The following is a 9949-nucleotide window of genomic DNA, read 5'->3' on the forward strand; positions in this document are numbered from 1 at the left end:
GGGGCCCTTGTGACTCGCTCCTAGCCAGTAGAATTTGGCAAAGGTGATGGGATGTCTCTCCCTTAATTAGGTTACATTATATGGCAAAGGTGAAGGTGGTCGGTCACTCCTGTGATTTTTATATATATACATATATTATTGAATTAATATAAATAATATATTATATATATATATATAACTTCACAGGAATTTTATATATAAAATATGTATATAAAGATTTTATGTGTGTGTGTGTGTGTGTGTGTGAGAGAGAGAGAGAGAGAGAGAGAGAAAGAGAGAAAGAGAGAGAGAACCCTGTTGCTAGCATGCACTAGCGTAAGAGAGAGAGATTCTGGCCTTGAAGCAAACAGCTGTGTGTGAGCTCTCTATGGTGAGTGTGAGTGTTACTGACCCAGATCCTTGAACTCTTTAATCTATAGAAATTGATGAGTCCAGATGAGAAATTCAGGAAGGCTTTATTGGGACTCAAGATGCAGCACAAGGTAGGAAGAGCTGGTAAAATGTGCCCTTGCTAGCTCCGGAAGAGGGTGGGCTGGTCCCTTAAATGGGGTGAGGGGGTGGGGCAGATCGGTGGGTGGGGTTGGGGGCGTGGCTCAGGTGGCCTGGCCACCCCCTTGCTGGTTCTGTGTGCAGGGATCATGTACAGGACCCTGCTTTTCCTCCAGGCACCTCAGAAGTGGCAGTTGGTTTGTGGCCTTTTTGTATCTTACTGTTCGTATTTTGCCGCAGCTGTGCATGCATGCGGTTATTTTTAGTCCTGTTAGTTTCTTTGTACGCCGTCGCTGGAGGAGATGTTTGTCCAGGTGCAAGCACTGCAGCAAAGGGTCCAGGTGCCAGGTCCCAGCCTGTCTCATGATCTCCCTAGGTGAGTGTGAACTCTCTAGGGTGAGTGTGAGCTTTCTGTGATGAATTGAACTGCCTATGGTGAGGACCACGCGGCAGGAAACTGCAGGTAGCCTCTGGGATCTGAGGGTGGCCTCCAGCTGATGGCCTTTCAGGAGCTGGGCCCTCAGTCATTGCAGCCACAAGGAAATGAATTGTGCCACCAACTTGAATGAGATTGGGAGTAGGTCCTTCCCGAGTTGTTAAGCCTCCAGGTGAAAACGTAGCCTGGCTAGACCTGACTGTGGCCTGGTGAGACATTGGGCAGAGGACCAAGTGAAGCTGTGCCTGGACTCCTGACCCACAGAAACTGTGAGCTAGTAAATGCACGTTGTTTTAAGCCACTTCGTTTATGCTAATTGGCTGCACAGCAATAGAAAACTAATACAGAATTCATTTATGAGGACTTTTCCAAATGTGTCTAATTATAGAACTTCTTTAATGCTGAGAAAGACTGTAGTCCAACCTTTTCATTTTTCAGAGGAGCCCCTGGAATCAGAAATGGGAGCAGTGATAAAGCCAGGAACCAGGAATCCTGCCTCCTGGGAAATGGATTTTGTCCAAAAATCACATACCTCAAGATAGAATAATGATAGCTAGCATTTTATTATGTACCAAGTCTGTGCTATGTGATTAGCATAGATTATTATTTTAACCTAAAATAATTTCTCTTTTTGAAATGATCATTTTACAATTTATTTTTAATTACCCCAATAATACACTAATACATTATCATCATTTTAAAAATCATTTCAAAAAGAATACAAATAAAGTGAAGTTTCCCTTGACCCATCTTCTACCCTTCCTCTAAAACCAATCCCCTTCCCTTTAAGGAACCACTGGTATTAGCTTTATATGTACCTTTTCAGAGTATATGTTGGGGGAGACAGAGGAGGGAGGGAGCAAAAGAGAGAGAGGAGAAAGAGAGTTGTGTGTTGTGGGATTTTTATTTTTACATAAATGAGACCATATCTTAAATATTTGTTTTGTAATTGCCTTTCACTTAATAATATATCCTGTTATGTGTTTATGAACATACACCTCTACTTCATTCTTTTTAACTGCTGCATATAATTTCTATACTCTATTTAACCAATTCCCTATTGGTTTAACTGCTTTCCAATTTTTTGCTATTATAATACTTTGATGAAGATCCTTGTATATGCTTTCCTGTGCCCTTACATGATTCTTTTTCTAAGATAGATAAATAGAAGTTGACTTTCTGAGCTAAAAGATATGCACACCTTAAATTTATATGAATATATAAAAATTTAAAACAAAAGAATATAAATACATAAATTTTAAAGTATATATAAATATATACATACATATATTATTATTGTTGAATTTTCCTCTATAAAGGCTGAATAATATGTACATATCCCAATACTTCATGAGCATATCCATTTGCTTACGACTGTAGCCAAACTGGTTATTATTCATCTTTTTGTGTGTTTACCAACCTGCAGGTACAAAAGGATATTTCAGTGTGTTTTATTTTGGGTAGTCCTGACTTTTAATGAGGTTGAGCATCTTTTAAAGTGCTTATTGGCCATTTCCACTTTGTGGCTTATTAACTGCATATTCATGCTCTTTATTCACTAGTCTGCTGGGTTGTTTGTTTTTTTTCTTACTGATTTGTAGGAACTCTTGATAAATGTATTCTGTTTTATATTTAGCAAATCTTTCTTCTAAACTGTCCCTTGTCTTTTTTTTTTTTCCCCTTGTCTTTTAATTTGATCTCTTTTGCTATACAAAGTTTTAAACATTTTGCAGTCAAATTCATCAATCTTCTTCATTATAGCTTTTGCCTTTTTGTTTATTTTGTTTTGTTTTAGTTGTTGTTGTTTGATTTTGCTCAAGGAAGGCCTCCCTGCCGTAATGTTGCAGAAGTAGTGCCATGTTATTTTTCTAATATATTCCTTATTTTTTTAATATGTATTTTATTTTATTACACATGGAATTTGTTTTAATGACTGAAGAGAGGTAAGAATTAGCTTTTCCCAATGGAAAACTGATTGTTCCAACAGCATTGAGTGATCCATACTTTCCCCACTGAGCAAAACAAATTTGCATTAATATGTGTTTGTTCCTAGACTCCATAGTCTATTACATTGATCTGTTTGTGTCTTTACGCCAAATCTTTTTTTTTTTTTTTAAACATCTTTATTGGGGTATAATTGCTTTACAATGGTGTGTTAGTTTCTGCTTTATAACAAAGTGAATCAGCTATACATATACATATGTTCCCATATGTACGCCAAATCTTTTATCTGTTCTGATATCTGGACAGGCAATTTGTTACTCATTTTTAAAATGTTTTTGTCACACGTTTCCTCTTTTGTCAGATGAATTATGGAATCAGCTTATCACACTCCTAAATATTGATATATCGGTATGTGTATATGCATCTGTATGTATACATATATATGTACATGCATCTGTGTGTATACGAGTCTGTCTGTATATGTGTATATAGCTCTGGCTACTGAGGGGGCCTGAAAGCGAGACACAACAGTAGTAATGGACACACTTAGCGCCCAGATGTTGGTTTCTAAAAATTATTTTCCACTATAAGGAACCGAAGATTTTTGGAGAAATGGCTAATTCCAGGACTGGATCAAGACAAGTAGAAGATGAACCTGAGCATCTTGTGCCAGAAGGGAAGGAAGTACTCAAAGAATGATGGGGACATGTCACATGGACACAGAAGCCAGAATGAAGAGGCTCCCACTGGCCGCATCTGGGACAGTCTGGTCATGAAAATAAATAGATAGTAACAGATGATAGCCATCAAAGAAAAGAGTATGAATAAATAAGTTAATGCATTGAAAGTTTGATGAGAAACACAATATATACATAGTCTCAAAGTTTATCCCCACAAAATACCTATTAATTACAAAGGAAAAAAGGAGTAACTGGACAGTGGAGAAGCCTGGAAGATACCACTTTAATTAAGCATCAGAGTTAATATCACCAGACAAATTGAAAATGTGTGTTATGATCCTACTACTGGACATATACCCTGAGAAAACCATAATTCAAAAAGAGTCATGTACCACAATGTTCATTGCAGCTCTATTTACAATAGCCAGGACATGGAAGCAACCTAAGTGTCCATCGAAAGATGAATGGATAAAGAAGATGTGGCACATATATAAAATGGAATATTACTCAGCCATAAAAAGAAATGAAATTGAGTTATTTGTAGTGAGGTAGATGGACCTAGAGACTGTCATACAGAGTGAAGTAAGTCAGAAAGAGAAAAACGAATACCGTATCGTAACACATATATATGGAATCTAAAAAAAAAAAGGTTCTGAAGAACCTAGGGGCAGGACAGGAATAAAGACGCAGATGTAGAGAATGGACTTGAGGACACTGGGAGGGGGAAGGGTAAGCTGGGATGAAGTGAGAGAGTAGCATGGACATATATACACTACCAAATGTAAAGTAGATAGCTAGTGGGAAGCAGCCGCATAGCACAGGGAGATCAGCTCGGTGCTTTGTGACCACCTAGAGGGGTGGGATAGGGAGGGTGGGAGGGAGATGCAAGAGGCAGGAGATATGGGGACATATGTATATGTATAGCTGATTCACTTTGTTATAAAGCAAAAACTAACACACCATTGTAAAGCAATTATACTCCAATAAAGATGTGGAAAAAAAAAAGAAAATGTGTGCTATGAAGAACACATCATCATTCTGTGGTATTCTTGCCAAAGATACATAACCTGAATCTAATCATGAGACAACACCAGATTAATCTAAATGAGAGACATTCTGCAAACAACTGGCATTTTATCAATAATAGCATATTCTGTAATATGTAATACCATATTATAGTATATCATATAGTGTCTTATAATATATGGTATTATATATTATATGTTTTATGTATGTTACAATATATAGTATATACATTACATATTGAAATACTATGTCATTGCTTTCTTTTAAAATATACATTATATTTTAAAATATATACGTGTTTTCTTTTTTAAGATATAAATCTTTCCAGATCTTTCTAATATACAAATTCTTCTGGACAGTTCTCTGGATATTTATAAGTACTTGTGTATTCACACGTATTCTTTTTGTTTTTTTCTTTTTTATTTCTTTTACTTTTTTGCATTGGTCTTCCTGGAATCTCATTTCTGCCTTTCAACTCAAGGAGTCAGCTGGGCTCTGCCTGTGTTTTCCCTCCCTGTTCTGGAAACTCTCTCAAGGTAGTGAGCTGGGACAATGGTAGGGCTCACCTTGTTTCCCATCTATTAAGGAATATAGTTCTTCGTTATCTGATCTCTAGTGTCTTTTAAACGCTTGTCATTCCGTTTTGTCTAGGTGTTTGACTGTTTAAAACAGGAGGGTAACTCTGGTCCCTGTTATTCCATCTTAGTTAGAAACGAGGTCAGTATTTTCATGTTGCAATTCTTGGTTACAGAGATGGTTGCAGAGAGTTAATAATTGGTCAGTTCCTTAAAAGAAGTAGAAGACAAAGTTGTGACTGCAAAAATGTTTATTACAATAACTGAGTGTCACAAGAGTTAAGGATGACAGACTTCAGCACACTCAACTAAGCAAGGTCACCCTGACCCTGAAATTCTATTGAAATTCTATTAAATGCCCATCCAAGATTTAGTACCATTCCGCAAGATTCTTTCTCTCTCTCTTTTTAAAAATTTCTGGATATTTCTGGTTCACCTAGTAACTTCTGATTAGATTTCCAGCTTCTGCAGAATTCTCATTACCTAATTTACAGCATACTACTCTAGGTTTACCTAGAGTAGTTTACCATGCCCTAGGTGTGGCCTATCCATGGACTATGGCTCTCTTCATTACTCTGATTCACTCCCTCTCCCCATAAAAAAAAAACAATAATAATAATAAGTCAGTTCCTTTATCATCACTTGTTAGATCTTTGGGATTTAGCTGTTTATTTTTTCCCACAATTCCCAACCACCACTTCACCCCCATACCTATCACTTGGTTGATAATGCTGTGTCTTTTAAAATTCAATTTATTTAAATTAAAAAAAAAAAAGACAGTTCACCCATTTCTCCCACCTACCCGCATCCCCAGCACCCCCCTCTTGCAACCATCAATCTGTTCTCTGTATCTGTGAGCTTGGGTTTTCTTTGGGTTTTTGTTTGTTTGTTTGTTTTGTTTTTAGAGTCCATGTTAGAGAGATGATACAGAATTTGTCTTTCTCTATCTGGCTTATTTCACTTAGCATAATGCCATTGAGGTCCATCCATGTTGTTACAAATGGCAGAATTTTCTTCTTTTTATGGCTGAATAATATTCCACTGTATATATACGTATATCACAATTTCTTTATCCATTCATCCATCAGTGAACACTTAGGTTGTTTCCATACCTTGGCTACTGTAAATCATGCTGCAACAAACATGGGAGTGCATATATCTTTTCAAATGTTTTCATTTCCTTCAGATAAAAATCCAGAAGTGGAATTGCTGGATCATACGGTTGTTCTGTTTTTAATTCTTTGAGAAACCAACAAACTGTTTTCCATAGTGCTTGCACCAATTTACATTCCCACCAACAGTGCGCAAGGGTTCCCTCCCTTTTCTCTACATCCTCACCGACACTTGTTGTTTCTTGTCTTTTTGATAATAGCCATTCTAACACGGATGAGGTAATATCTCATTTCGTTTTGATTTGCATTTCTCTGATGGTTAGTGATGTTGAGCATCTTTTCATATGTCTGCTGGCCATCTGATGTCTTCTTTGCAAAAATGTCTGTTCAGATCTTCTTTCCATTTTTTAATCAAATTGTTTGATTTTTGCTATTGAGTTATATGTGTTCTTTATATATTTTGGTTATTAGATATATGATTTACAATTATTTCTCTCCCAGTCAGTATGTTGCCTTTTCAGTAAGAGTACAGTTTCACTTGCTTTGCATGTGGCCGTGCAATTTTCTCAACACCATTTATCAAAGAGACGAACATTTCCCCATTGTATATTCTTGTCTCCTTTGTTGTAAATTAACTGATCATATATGCATGGGTTTATTTCTGGGCTTTCTATATTCCCTTCTATTGGTCTATGCCTAATTGCTTTGGCTATGACCTCCAATACTATATTGGATAAAATTGGTGAAAGTGGGCATCCTTGTCTTGTTCCGATTTTAAAGAGATAGCTTTCACCTTTTCACCACTGAGAATATTGTTAGCTGTGGGCTTGTCACATATGTATGGCCTTTATCATGTTGAATTACATTTCCTCTATATCCACAGTGTTGAGAGGTTTCTTTTAATCATAAATGGATGTTGAATTTTGTCAAATGCTTTTTTGCATCTACTGAGTGATCGTATGATTTTTATCCTCTATTTTGTTAATGTGGTGTATCACATTGACTGATTTGTAGGTGTTAAACCATCCTTGCATCCCTGGAAAAAATCCCACTTGATCATGGCATATGATGCTTTTAATGTATTGTTGGATTCCGTTTGCTAATATTTTGTTGAAGATTTCGCATCTAACTTCATCAGGAATATTGGCCTGTAAATTTCTTTTTCTGTAGCATCCTTGTCTGGTTTTGGTATCAGGGTAACGCTGGACTCTTAAAATGTGTTTGGAAGAGTTCTCTCCTCTTCTATATTTTGGAAGAGTTTGAGGAGGATTGGTATTAATTCTTCTTTGACTGTTTAGTGGAATTCACCATCTGGTCCTTGACTTTTGTTTGTTCAGAGGTTTTTGATTATAGTTTCAATCTCCTTGTTAGCAATCAGTCTGTTCAGATTTTCTGTTTCATCGTGATTCAGTCTTGGTAGGTTGTATGTTTCTAGGAATTTATCCATTTCTTCTAGGTTGTTCAATTGGTTGGCATCATGGTCTCCTATGATTGTTCATAACAGTCTCCTAAGATCTTTTGTGTTTCTGTGGTATCAGGTGTACATTTACCATTACTGATTTTATTTATTTGAGCCCTCTCTCTCTTTTTTCTTGGTAAGTCTGCCTAAAGGTTTGTCAGTTTTGCTTATCTTCTGTTTATTCTTTTTATAATACTTAAACACTGTCATACTGTTTATGACATCCTACAAATTACATTTCCCGCACATATAGATTCACCTCCTTTTTAAATACTGTCAAATATGGATACACCAGGGCACTTATCCATTTCTCTTTAGTTGTCTTTTGTTTCCATCTGCTTACTCTTTTTTTTTTTTTTTTTTTTGGCAGCGCCACATGGCATGTGGGATCTTAGTTCTCCAACCAGGGATCGAACCTACGCCCCCTGCATTGGAAGCCCAGAGTCTTAACCACTGGACCACCAGGGAAGTCCCTCCATCTGCTTACTCTTAGAAACAAGATTTGATGAAATCTTCTTGTATATGCTCACTGTAGGCTACTTTACCTGTTTCTCTAGAGAGGAGTTGGATTATAGAGTTCCTGGGTTACTCTTTACATTTTAATTGGTATTCCCAAATTTCTCTCTTCAGTGGTCACACCAATGTGAACTTACAAGGAATATTTCACAAGAGAAATCATTATGCACACAAAACCCAATAACCTGTAGAGTTTAGTGTTGAATGTGGCAGAGACTCAGTATGTATTCTCCCTTCCTACCTTAGGAATAGAATACAGCTGACACTTGAGCAACATGGATTTTTATATACACGGATTTTTTCAATAAATACATAGTATAGTACTACACAATCAGCAGTTGGTTGGATCTACAGATGTGGAACCACAGATACAGAGGACCCACTGTAAAGTTATACTCAGATTTTTGACTGCAGGTCGGTCGGCACGTCTAACCCCCGCATTGTTCAAGGATCAACTGTATTTAACTTGGCACTGTCTGTCTGCCTAAATAAAAATAAAATCCACATTTCCCAGACTCCCATGCAGCTAGACAGTCAGAGCACTAAATTCTGGTCAGTAGAACGTGATTGAGGTGATGCGTTCAATTTCTGGGCGGATCCTTTAGGAGGAAAGAGTGAGCCCTACAGCTCTTTTCCCCCTTCCTGCGGGCTGGAATGCAGATGTGATTACTGGAGTTAGGGCAGCCATCTTGGACTATGAAATGGAAGCCACTAGTTGATGGCAGAGCAACAAAACAGAAGGACCCTGGGTCCCAGATGATTGTGGAGCCTCCAAACCAGCCGTCAACTACCAACCCAGACTCTTAAGGGGGAAAAAGGAAAGTGCATCAAATAAAAGCCACTTTTGGGGAATGTCTTTCTGTCACAGCAGCCAAACTGATAACCTAAATAATGCAATTACTAAATGCTGAAAGATAATTGTCTGGTAAAAAGTCATCATTCCAACTGGGGGGATTATAAAAAGATTATTTTATTTGATCTTCCCAGTAATTCTATGAGGAGGGAAGTTTGTATATAGGTATTTAACTGCCGTTAATGTTGCAGATTGTTAAAAATGCTTATAGTACAACTATTTTATTCCCCTTGGGATTTTTCTACACTGTTGGAGAGAGAAGGCCAAGCGATTCAGCTCTGTTGAAGCAACCAGGAAGAAATGCTGTCCAGACCAACTGGGGTTTTGGCAATGAATCCGCATTTGTTCACCAGTGTAGCTATTGTTTAGATTCCACTGTTCTGAAAAATTAAGTGGTTCACTATTTTAAATTATTTCCTAATCCGAGTGTAACGAATGACCTTTCTTCTCCTTAGGTCACTAAAAAGAATTTTCTTGTGTTTGTGGCTAATTTCTTAATGGCAGAGGCCCAAATAAGGGGATGGGGGGACGCTTAGGTCAAAACTAAACATGGGATGAGAGAAGGATCCTGGATTTCCTGTGGCTCATTCCATTTTCAATCATCCATACTGCTATACATGGGTCTGAGTGGTTTTTGTGTACAGAATAAGCTGTACACAAGTTCTAGGAAATAATTTTCAATTACTAAAGTTACCATTTACCAAACCTAGCTTCTCCCCCTTGGGTTTTTAAGTTTCCTTTTTGAAATCTATTGTTCCATTTCTAAGAGCACGGTAACAAATTCAGCCGTTGTTTTTAAGGAAGTCATGGATTAATGTTTGGTCCCACTTATAAACTTAGCTAAGTAAATGCCTTAAGC

This window comes from Phocoena phocoena, chromosome 15 (genome assembly GCF_963924675.1).
Source record: "Phocoena phocoena chromosome 15, mPhoPho1.1, whole genome shotgun sequence".
Taxonomy (NCBI): Eukaryota; Metazoa; Chordata; class Mammalia; order Artiodactyla; family Phocoenidae; genus Phocoena; species Phocoena phocoena.